The sequence below is a fragment of the Helianthus annuus genome, chromosome 4, assembly GCF_002127325.2.
Source record: "Helianthus annuus cultivar XRQ/B chromosome 4, HanXRQr2.0-SUNRISE, whole genome shotgun sequence".
Lineage (NCBI taxonomy): Eukaryota > Viridiplantae > Streptophyta > Magnoliopsida > Asterales > Asteraceae > Helianthus > Helianthus annuus.
This window is the reverse complement of record NC_035436.2, coordinates 80,316,469-80,328,018: the sequence shown is the minus strand read 5'-3', so window position 1 is coordinate 80,328,018 and position 11,550 is coordinate 80,316,469. Positions and strand designations below refer to the sequence as shown.

General features: G+C 41.8%; 1 long non-coding RNA gene across 1 annotated transcript; it reads left to right on the top strand.

The window, feature by feature from the left end:
• Positions 1-9,638: 9,638 nt before the first annotated feature.
• On the top strand, positions 9,639-9,993 carry LOC110934730. Its single transcript, XR_002588581.2, has 2 exons — positions 9,639-9,750; positions 9,832-9,993. It is a non-coding gene; the product is annotated as an uncharacterized LOC110934730 (long non-coding RNA).
• Positions 9,994-11,550: the final 1,557 nt, after the last annotated feature.

Sequence of the window (11,550 nt, the reverse complement as noted above, 5' to 3'; positions counted from 1 at the left end):
TTCTGTCACACCCCCAAAATCCACACGCGGAGTATCACCGCTTGGGAGCGTGACTGACCAGGATCAAGCCACCAATCATATTGAACATGCAATTAATATCAAGTAAAATAAAAGTAAACCATCCATTCAACACGAAAGGTGTTCAAACAAAACCATAGTTTCAAAATGTAGCGGAAGCATAGTAAATAATCCAGTAGTAGTTAACAATTTTAAGTGTCATAATAGTTCAACAGAAAAGCCACGATCCTTGTCCACAACGACCCGCTTCTCCAGTGCAAGCTCCAAGTACCTAACGATCTGCAAGGCATGTAACAGAATGATCAACAAACTAGTTGAGCGAGTTCACAGTTAATAGTTTAGTTTGGGTAATAATGCGTTCGTTCAATTAAGTCTCATAGCGTATCAGTTCCATCGCGGCCTCACAGGCATGTGTGCGAAGATTAGGTTCATTAGTTCGCGACCGTAGTCTTTACCGACCAGGGTGTGTGCGAAGGCAATTGATCAGTTCGTTCGCGACCATAGTCTTTACCGACCAGGGTGTGTGCGAAGGCAGTTGAGTAGTTCGTTCGCGACCATAGTCTTTACCAACCAGGGTGTGTGCGAAGGCAGTTCGACAAGTATCATTTAAGCATGCACAAATAATCATCCAACCCATTCCCACCCTGGGAACCCATGCCTTGGCTGTGTGAACTCACCTTGGGTTTGCTCGGTATGCTAAGGAAATACACACGCTCACAGTTAATCAATCACGACCTATAGTACGCGCATATGTATACAATCAGTTCGTGTTCGAAATACTTCACATGTCATTTATGTCACAAGTGTGTTTAAGTATTCATTGTCATGTAACAAATAGCAGTTGATCAATTCATGCAATTCATACCTCATATAAAAGTACTTCACAGTTTGTACTATCCTGGTTATTCATTAACACACTTAACAGAGTTAATATACATAACAGAGCCCAGTAGTTAACTGAATAACAACCTAACAGAGTTAATGGACTAACATGGTTAACAAGCCATAAGAGTTACATACTTAACGGAGTTACATGCCTAACTTAACAGAGGTAATGACTTAACATCGTTAACAAACTGGCATAGTTATTAAGTTACAGAGTTACAAACTAAAACACATGTGACGAAAACTCATCGTGGGCGAAAACACTTTGTTGGGCCGAAAATCAAACTTGGGCCGAAATCACAGTTGGGCCGGAAACCATTAGGGACGAAAACCAGTTGGGCCGAAAACATTATATGGGCCGAAATCATTGTTGCCGAAAACACTAATGGACCGAAAACCCTTGGTTGGCGAAAACATACTTGGGCCGAAAACACTAGTTGGGCCGAAAACTCTTGATGCCGAAAACACTTATGTGTTTTCGTTGAGTAGGGGATTTCGTGGGGGGGGTTTTCATCGGCCTGACATCACCAATCAACATAACCACAGAATACGAGAACACATCAATTCCTAACACATCTAACCGTTTCAATAATAAGAGCAATCAGTTTGCAATCATTCTTCTATCATAACAGGCATACACAATCGATAATATGAACCAATATATGTGACGGTTGACATCCGAAAACATCAATACAGTTTACGCATCACATCATACTAACAATACAGTTTACGCATTTAGATCGGATCACAAGCAACCATCAATATTTCATGTAAACAAATAACATAGATATCATATAACCTAATCAGTAATCAAAAATCAGTTACAACTAGGCATGCGATAGAAGTGAATTGCATTCAATACAGAAACATAAAACTAACCGAAAATGGAGAAGAAATAAGGAAAAGCTTCACGAAAAGAACTGTTGCCGTCACACAGAAAACAAGGACTCTAGGGTTTGCGGATTGCGAAAACTGTTCGTATAGTTGAAAGCTGATATTTAAAACTAAAGGCTATTGGGCCAAAGCCCATTTGATTTTTCGCTGGCAAGCAAGTGGACGAAAACACATATTGTGTTTTCGGCCATGAGGTTTTCGTGAGGGATGTTTGGCAGGTGATGCATGATGTAACTCAAACAACATAATTGTTAACCAACCTACAATCTTATATTAGTAACACACACACACACACGCACATCAAAAGTAACATATCATTCACAATATAGTTTAACATATTACAAACGTGTTCCGTTGCGAAACAACTAGTCATGTAAACAAACAATCCAAACAATTACGTGTAATAAATGCGAAGATAGAAATCGTGGAAATTCGAGTTGTCACATTATCCCCAACTTAGAAGAAATTTCGTCCCGAAATTTGGTACGCACTCACTGGGGAAGCTAGGTAAGTTGTATCGTTCACTGGTTTTCCTGGGGTGTCACATCATCCCCCCGTTGATTTGGAATTTCGTCCCGAAATTCTGTAGTAGTAGTAGCTTCAGCCTCAGTAGTGGTTGCACGGTTCTCGAATAGCTGGGGGTACTTTTCTTTCATTTGGTCTTCGCGTTCCCAGGTATACTCTGGGCCACGCTGGGAGTTCCAACGAACTCGAACAAGAGGGATTCTCTTGTGTTTGAGGACCTTAACATCCCGGTCCGTGATTTCAACTGGTTCCTCGACGAACTGCAACCGCTCGTCGATAGTGAGTTCCTTAAAAGGAACTATAAGGGTCTCATCTGACAGGCACTTCTTCAGATTCGACACATGAAATACATTGTGAACTGCACCGAGTTCAGCTGGTAGGTTTAATCTGTAGGCTACTTTGCCAATCTTTTCTAAGATTTCGAATGGTCCGACGTACCGCGGATTCAGTTTGCCCCTTTTGCCAAAACGTACCACACCCTTCCAGGGTGAAACTTTCAATAAAACCCGATCTCCGACCTCAAATTCCAAGGGTTTTCTACGCTTGTCCGCGTAGGCTTTCTGACGGTCGCGTGCTGCTGCCATGCGTTGCCGTATCTGTGCTATCTTTTCTGTGGCGTCCACTACAATGTCTGGACCCGTAATTTGACTATCCCCCACCTCTGCCCAACAGAGGGGTGACCGGCATTTACGTCCGTACAATGCCTCGAATGGAGCGGCTTGAATGCTGGTATGGTAACTGTTATTGTACGAGAACTCCACCAAAGGGAGGTGCTTTTCCCAGCCGTTGCCGAAATCGATAACACACGCTCGAAGCATGTCTTCTAGAGTTTGGATAGTTCGCTCAGACTGCCCATCCGTCTGAGGATGATATGCTGTGCTCATGTCTAATCGTGAGCCGAAGGATTTGTGCATTGCTTGCCATAGCTCTGACGTGAATCGTGCATCGCGATCCGAAATAATAGAGGTGGGCACTCCGTGCCTCGAAACAACTTCTTTCAAGTAGATGTCTGCTAAGGTAGAAAACTTATCCGTTTCTTTGATAGCCAAGAAGTGAGCAGACTTTGTGAGTCGATCAACGATTACCCAAATAGTGTCATTCCCACGCTGGGATCTAGGTAAGCCCGTAACGAAATCCATGGAAATTTCTTCCCATTTCCACTGTGGTATCTTGGGTTGTTGAAGTAAGCCTGCTGGTTTCTGATATTCAACCTTGACTCTCGCACAGGTTAAGCATTTTCCAACGTACGTAGCGATGTGAGCCTTCATACTAGGCCACCAATAAGTAGTGCTGATGTCGTGGTACATTTTATCCGACCCTGGATGTACCGAATAGCGAGACTTGTGAGCTTCATCCATTACAAGTTCGCGTAAACCGCCATAAAGTGGGACCCAAATACGCCCCGTTACATAGTAGGCGCCGTCTTCCTTTTGTTCCATGCGTTGCCTTGAGCCGCGTAAGGCTTCAGCTTTGACGTTTTCGGGTTTCAGTGCTTCTAACTGAGCAGCTCGTATCTGTGCAGGAAGACTGGACTGAATGGTAAGCTGTAGCGCTCGCACGCGCTTCGGTAGAGTGTCTTTCCGACTGAGGGCATCAGCCACAACATTGGCCTTGCCTGGATGATACTTGATGGCGCATTCATAGTCGTTTAGAAGTTCAACCCATCTCCGTTGACGCATATTCAAATCCTTTTGCTTAAGAATATGCTCGAGACTCCTGTGATCGGTGTAAATCGTGCACCTGGTACCGTACAGGTAGTGTCGCCATATCTTAAGCGCGAAAACAACAGCTCCCAGCTCTAGATCGTGCGTCGTGTAGTTCCGTTCATGAACCTTGAGTTGCCGCGAAGCATATGCAATAACTTTATCCCGCTGCATCAATACACAACCAAGCCCCTGTATCGATGCGTCACAGTAAACCACGAAGTCATCCGTGCCCTCTGGCAATGAGAGAATAGGTGCGCTGCAAAGCCTATCTTTTAAGTACTGAAAAGCGGTCTCTTGCGTATTACCCCATCTGTAAACGACACCTTTTTGTGTTAGCATAGTAAGTGGTTGCGCGATCTTTGAGAAGTCTTTAATAAATCGCCTGTAGTAACCCGCCAAACCCAAGAATTGGCGTATTTCTGTCGGTGTACGCGGTGCTGGCCAGTTTCTGATCGAATCAACCTTGGATGGATCGACATGAATCCCATCCTTGTTCACCACATGGCCTAAGAAGTGGACTTCACGAAGCCAGAAGTCGCATTTTGAAAACTTTGCGTACAGTTGCTCCTTTCGAAGAAGTTCCAAGATAAGGCGTAAGTGCTGCTCGTGCTCCTCCTGACTCTTGGAGTAAATCAGGATGTCGTCGATGAAGACAATGACGAACTTGTCTAGATAGGGTTTACACACCCTGTTCATAAGATCCATGAAGACTGCTGGCGCGTTCGTAAGCCCGAATGGCATGACAAGAAACTCGTAGTGTCCGTAACGAGTTCTGAAAGCGGTTTTGGAGACGTCCTCATCCCGGACTCTCAGCTGATGATACCCTGACCTTAAATCAATCTTGGAATAGTAACACGACCCTTGCAACTGGTCGAATAGGTCATCTATGCGCGGAAGAGGATAACGGTTCTTCACCGTCACCTTATTGAGTTCGCGGTAGTCGATGCACATCCTGAACGTACCGTCTTTCTTCTTTACAAATAACACTGGAGCTCCCCAAGGCGAAGAGCTTGGCCGAATAAAGCCCTTTTCCAAGAGCTCTTGTAGCTGCTTCGACAGTTCCTCCAGTTCGGTTGGAGCTAAACGATACGGTGCGCGGGCTATTGGTGCTGCTCCAGGAGCTAACTCAATCTGAAACTCGACTTGACGATGAGGAGGTAAACCAGGTAAATCTTCAGGAAACACTTGAGGAAAATCACGCACAACTGGTATATCCTCCAGTTTCCTTTCCTTTGCTGATGCGTCAGTGACAAGTGCCAGAATGGCAGTATGTCCCTTTCGTAAACATTTCTGCGCCTTTAAGTAAGAGATGATGCCAACCACAGCACCACTCTTGTCACCTTGTACTTCGAGAGGTTCCTGACTGGAGCGAGGAATACGAATAACTTTTTCTTTGCATAAGATCTCCGCATGATGTTGGGATAACCAATCCATACCGATGACGACGTCGAAACTACCCAAAACTATGGGTATGAGATCAATCGAGAAAGTCTGACCCGCTAGAACAATACTACAACCCTTGACTACCTGTGTGGCTTCTACACTTTTACCATTGGCTAGTTCTACGACGTGTTTGGTGTCTAGGGGTGTTGGTGTACGTTTTAATAATTTACTCATTTTCAATGACATATAGCTTGTATCAGCACCCGAATCAAATAAGACAGTAACATAAATATCGTCGAGAAGAAACTTACCCATAACCACATTGGGATCATTCACTGCATCTCCTCGACCCAACACAAAAGCACGACCACGAGCTTCATTGCCGTTGTTGTTGTTGTTTCCCCCGTTGTTGTTGTTACCATTACCCTGATTGTTGTTATTTCCGTTGCCCTGGTTGTTGTTGTTGTTGTTGCGATTCTGGTTCAACTGAGGGCAATCGCGTTTGTAATGACCTTCAGCCCCACACTGGAAACATCCCCGATTTCCACGCTGTGGCTGCTGCTGCTGATTCTGTGGAGCTGGCGGTGGGAGTTGCTGGTTCTGGTTTACTGGTCGCGCGCTTCTACAATCTTTGGCCTCATGGCCCATCTTGTGGCATCTTTGACAGCGATCTTTCCGACACCTTCCACTGTGGTGTTTGTTGCACCTGTTGCACCACGGATGATTTCCCTGATAACCACGTTGTCCCTGACTTCCCGATGATTGCTGACTCGGACTCTGGTAATCGTTGGTGCGACGTTGCTGAGTTTGGGACTGAACAGACACCGATCCCCTGCTGGAATCCCCATCCCATTTTCTCTTGTTGTCGCTGGGTGTAGCAGAAGTAGCAGCTGTAGTGGCAGCAGTAGCACTGATACGCTTTGGCAGTTTGTTCTGATCCACTGCCTGATCGGTGATGCGATGAGCGAGACGCTGGATTTCCTGGATGTTGTTGAGATTAGCCGAGGTAACGTGGCTCTGTATTTCTGGTGCCAAACCTTTGAGGTACAACTCAATACGCTTGTATGGAGGGTCCACCATAGTTGGACATAACACAGCCAACTCATTTGATCTCTTGGTGTAAGCTTCGATTTCCGAACCAACCATTTTCAAGTTATACAACTCGTCCTCCAACTTGTGAATGTCTTCTCTAGTGCAGTATTCCCTCTTGATCAGTTCTTTGAAATCATTCCAGGGTGTGGCGTTAGCAGCTGCCAACCCTAAGATCTGCACTTGTGCATTCCACCAAGTGAGCGCAATCCCTTCAAGTGTGCCAGTGGCGAACTTCACCCTGCGAGCCTCAGGGCATTCACACATTTCGAAAACCGACTCGAGCTTTTCAAACCAGTGGAGGAGTCCAACTGCTCCTTCCGTGCCACTGAACGAGCTAGGACGACATTCCATAAAATTCTTGAAGGTGCACCCAGGTTGTTGCTGAGCGGGTTGACCTGCTTGGGCGGCTGCAACTGCCGCAGCAACGAGAGCCTCTAGCTGGGCTTGAGTCATGGTAATTCGTGCGGCCATTGATCTTCACATCAAAGGCAACATAAGTGAGAAAGGTTCGCGAATAGTGCGATGACAGAAGAGTGTAAGCACATAAGTATTCTCATGCAATGACAAGTTGTGAGCAAAGCAATGTAAGCATACTACGAGCAAGGTTCTATGCAAATTCTAGCATGTAGGCAATAAACATAAGCCTTATTACCTAGGAAGTTGAGTCTTGCACGTGGAGCGAAGCGTCGTTGTGGATCGTTGAGAGCACTGTTCTGGTTATAGTCTGGTTTTAATAAAAACGTTTTTCCATATTAAAACCAAGTTCTCTATAACCAATGGCTCTGATACCAATCTGTCACACCCCCAAAATCCACACGCGGAGTATCACCGCTTGGGAGCGTGACTGACCAGGATCAAGCCACCAATCATATTGAACATGCAATTAATATCAAGTAAAATAAAAGTAAACCATCCATTCAACACGAAAGGTGTTCAAACAAAACCATAGTTTCAAAATGTAGCGGAAGCATAGTAAATAATCCAGTAGTAGTTAACAATTTTAAGTGTCATAATAGTTCAACAGAAAAGCCACGATCCTTGTCCACAACGACCCGCTTCTCCAGTGCAAGCTCCAAGTACCTAACGATCTGCAAGGCATGTAACAGAATGATCAACAAACTAGTTGAGCGAGTTCACAGTTAATAGTTTAGTTTGGGTAATAATGCGTTCGTTCAATTAAGTCTCATAGCGTATCAGTTCCATCGCGGCCTCACAGGCATGTGTGCGAAGATTAGGTTCATTAGTTCGCGACCGTAGTCTTTACCGACCAGGGTGTGTGCGAAGGCAATTGATCAGTTCGTTCGCGACCATAGTCTTTACCGACCAGGGTGTGTGCGAAGGCAGTTGAGTAGTTCGTTCGCGACCATAGTCTTTACCAACCAGGGTGTGTGCGAAGGCAGTTCGACAAGTATCATTTAAGCATGCACAAATAATCATCCAACCCATTCCCACCCTGGGAACCCATGCCTTGGCTGTGTGAACTCACCTTGGGTTTGCTCGGTATGCTAAGGAAATACACACGCTCACAGTTAATCAATCACGACCTATAGTACGCGCATATGTATACAATCAGTTCGTGTTCGAAATACTTCACATGTCATTTATGTCACAAGTGTGTTTAAGTATTCATTGTCATGTAACAAATAGCAGTTGATCAATTCATGCAATTCATACCTCATATAAAAGTACTTCACAGTTTGTACTATCCTGGTTATTCATTAACACACTTAACAGAGTTAATATACATAACAGAGCCCAGTAGTTAACTGAATAACAACCTAACAGAGTTAATGGACTAACATGGTTAACAAGCCATAAGAGTTACATACTTAACGGAGTTACATGCCTAACTTAACAGAGGTAATGACTTAACATCGTTAACAAACTGGCATAGTTATTAAGTTACAGAGTTACAAACTAAAACACATGTGACGAAAACTCATCGTGGGCGAAAACACTTTGTTGGGCCGAAAATCAAACTTGGGCCGAAATCACAGTTGGGCCGGAAACCATTAGGGACGAAAACCAGTTGGGCCGAAAACATTATATGGGCCGAAATCATTGTTGCCGAAAACACTAATGGACCGAAAACCCTTGGTTGGCGAAAACATACTTGGGCCGAAAACACTAGTTGGGCCGAAAACTCTTGATGCCGAAAACACTTATGTGTTTTCGTTGAGTAAGGGATTTCGTGGGGGGGGGGTTTTCATCGGCCTGACATCACCAATCAACATAACCACAGAATACGAGAACACATCAATTCCTAACACATCTAACCGTTTCAATAATAAGAGCAATCAGTTTGCAATCATTCTTCTATCATAACAGGCATACACAATCGATAATATGAACCAATATATGTGACGGTTGACATCCGAAAACATCAATACAGTTTACGCATCACATCATACTAACAATACAGTTTACGCATTTAGATCGGATCACAAGCAACCATCAATATTTCATGTAAACAAATAACATAGATATCATATAACCTAATCAGTAATCAAAAATCAGTTACAACTAGGCATGCGATAGAAGTGAATTGCATTCAATACAGAAACATAAAACTAACCGAAAATGGAGAAGAAATAAGGAAAAGCTTCACGAAAAGAACTGTTGCCGTCACACAGAAAACAAGGACTCTAGGGTTTGCGGATTGCGAAAACTGTTCGTATAGTTGAAAGCTGATATTTAAAACTAAAGGCTATTGGGCCAAAGCCCATTTGATTTTTCGCTGGCAAGCAAGTGGACGAAAACACATATTGTGTTTTCGGCCATGAGGTTTTCGTGAGGGATGTTTGGCAGGTGATGCATGATGTAACTCAAACAACATAATTGTTAACCAACCTACAATCTTATATTAGTAACACACACACACACACGCACATCAAAAGTAACATATCATTCACAATATAGTTTAACATATTACAAACGTGTTCCGTTGCGAAACAACTAGTCATGTAAACAAACAATCCAAACAATTACGTGTAATAAATGCAAAGATAGAAATCGTGGAAATTCGAGTTGTCACATTATCCCCAACTTAGAAGAAATTTCGTCCCGAAATTTGGTACGCACTCACTGGGGAAGCTAGGTAAGTTGTATCGTTCACTGGTTTTCCTGGGGTGTCACACGTTCAAGTACAAATAAAAAAGATGAAAACTTGGTAAGAGCATATGGTTTGTTTTGTACAATTCAAGATTGTATTGGTGCATCCATCACATGGCCCTATCCATTCATCTCGGTATGTATTTGTTAAACTTGTGATACAAATAATTTTAATATCATGGAACTTAATGCTTATATGTGGATGGTTTATATGTAGGTAGTCCATGAGGATTGAGGACGCATGATGACTCAAGATTTTATGCTTCTTATTTCTTTAATTGCTTTTAATTTCTTTGTTAAATGTTAAGACTTTATATTAGATAATGTTATAACTTATTTATAGTTAGTGTTTTTGTTATGGACATGCTTATTTTAAATATATTGAAGATTTATTTCTTTCATTTGTTGATGGTTATACAATAACTATTAGGATGTTATATGTTGATAGTCTGTTTATAAAATTGGTTTTATAATCTTATTTGGGATTTAGGACCATTTTCTTGATATTAAAGTAGCTATAACGTTACATCATAATGGTCCTATAAATTAATTTTTAAGGACGTTTGTTTGTGTATCAAAAGATTAAAAGTAGGTAATCACATATTAGAACATTGTAAAAGTGTCCTAATATGTTCTTTTTAGGACGCTATTTAAGTCGTCTATAGACATATTATACGACCATAAAGTTGGTTTTATAATCTTATTTGGTATATTAGGACTCTTTTCTTGGTATTAAATTAGCTATAATGTTACATCACAAGGGTCCTATCAATTAATTTCTAAGGATGCTTTTAAGTGTATCAAAAGATTAAAAGTATGTAAACACATGTTAGAACATCGTAAAAGTGTCCTAATATGTTTTTATTAGGACACTATTTTGGTTTTTCAAGACATATTACACGACCATAAAATTGGTTTCATAATCTTATTTGAGATGTTAGGACGCTTTTTTAGTTCCGGGACTTATTACGACCCCTTTACATGAAACGCTTTTACCGTTGGTCCTATTAAATGAAAGGTCCTATAAAATAGCATTTTAGGACGCTTTTGCGCGTACTAAAAACCCAGTTTTCTTGTAGTGAAAGACAACCTAAAAGTTATCAGGATCATTCCACTTTGCACAAAACTTTCAAATCTTTATTCTTCTCTATCTCATGCATGTGTTTGATGTATCGATCGTCTCATTTTAATTTTGAATCCGCCAACATCTTACATTGTTTTCTATTCTCCTTTATTTCCAACATTTTTGCCGGACTGAATTTGATCATTGATTCCAGCCAAACTTCTTTCGTTTTGCTTCTTGATGGCTCGACACCTTTCCTCCGCTGTGGCCTTGTTAGTGTTGTGTCCTCGGTTGGGTTGTCATTTAAATTGATGTCGGGAATGTTGCATGATAACCCATTCGCCGTGGTTGTGTAATTTCCCGACTCGGTTGTTTTTTTATCGATTTTGAGAACACCCACAAGTACCTGTTGGGTCATCATGATTAATAAATGGAATAGGTACCCATTTTTCATGACTCCTCGCAATTTCCCATGCAGCCAAATAAATAAATCCATTTTTCTTCGAGTACAGTTTTGTGTACTCGCTTAGGGCTCCTTAGATTCGTACTTGGTTGATTGCGAAGCTCATATATTTAAAAAATATACAATTAATAATAAGGTAAAAAAATAAAGTGTATATATTTTAGTTTATAAATAAAAAATGTAATAAAATGGTATACCTTTTCTTTGTAACACACAATTTTTGAATTATTTTTTTATTTAAATATTCTCATTTGCCCATCATTTGATCCATACTCCGATTAGTAGTACCGTGTAGTTTTCCAAAATGTGCAATAATTCATTTCCGAAATTGGTTTTTTGATTATAGATTCTCGACCATTATGTTCTCGGAAATATATAAGTAAGAATTCACCAAGGCAACTTCTTCCTCT